The following is a 1,045-nucleotide window of genomic DNA, read 5'->3' as shown; positions in this document are numbered from 1 at the left end:
GAGGTGGGAGGTGCAGGTGGAGAAGGCTTTGTGGCGCCCCTCAGTGGAGCGCATCTTCAGGATTGTGATCAGGATATAGATGTAGGAAACAGCTATGACAAAAACTGTGACCACGATGATGGAGCCAGCTGAAAATGAGGGAACAACTGCAGGGACGCTGACGTCAGAGCAGGAGAGCTCAACTAAGGGAGTAAAGTCACAGAAAAAATGATTGACTGCATTTGGTCCACAGAAGAGTAAAGAATAGAAGCAAAGAATTAAAGTGCAAGCATTAAGAAAACCACCTATGTAAGCAACTAGAAGTAACCAGACTCAGACTTGTGCAGACATTTTGGTTGAGTAAAGCAGTGGGTTGCAGATGGCCACAAAGCGATCATAAGCCATGGCAGCCAGGATGAAGCACTCTGCTGTCCCAAAGAACACAGCTGAGCCAAGCTGGATGCCACATCCAATGTAGGAGATGGTGTTTGTCTCCACCAGGAAGTTCACAAGCATATTGGGTGTGACAGATGATGAATAGCCGATGTCAGCAAAGGCCAGATTGCTAAGAAAAAGGTACATGGGATGGTGGAGCTGAGCGGAGAGTCTGATGAGAATGCGTGTGCTGAGATTACCAAATATAGTCACCAGGTAGATGCACAGGATGATGGTGAAGAGGATGACTTGAAGGACGGGATCATCTGTTAAGCCCAACAAAATGAACTCTGTCACTGCTGTTTGATTCCCATCTATCAGTGGATCCATGAGACAATATAGCTGCTGAGAAAACAAACTTGTGATGCAAATGTTACATGAAAGAGTTTGCAAGTATGATGGTGTCATTTTCATTAACACATTAATGGCAATAAATGAATACATATATTATTCAAGAAAAATTTGAACTTATAATTGCATTTTATGCTTTAGTGTTCCAGAGCTTATATGTGTAATGAGAAAATCTATATTTTAAAAATCTCTTTTAGCAGAAATACCCGAAAACTTTGCTAAGCAATGTGCACATTTTCTCAGATTGAAATCTAAACCTTTTCACGCTAAGCTACGTCAC

General features: G+C 42.0%; 1 pseudogene; it reads right to left on the bottom strand.

Moving 5' to 3' along the window:
• Nucleotides 1–6: 6 nt before the first annotated feature.
• Nucleotides 7–744, bottom strand: LOC104849133 (annotated as a pseudogene).
• Nucleotides 745–1,045: the final 301 nt, after the last annotated feature.

This window comes from Fukomys damarensis, unplaced genomic scaffold, assembly GCF_012274545.1.
Source record: "Fukomys damarensis isolate Sample0158 unplaced genomic scaffold, DMR_v1.0_HiC HiC_scaffold_33325, whole genome shotgun sequence".
NCBI classification, from domain to species: Eukaryota; Metazoa; Chordata; class Mammalia; order Rodentia; family Bathyergidae; genus Fukomys; species Fukomys damarensis.
This window is presented reverse-complemented; position numbering and strand designations above follow the sequence as displayed.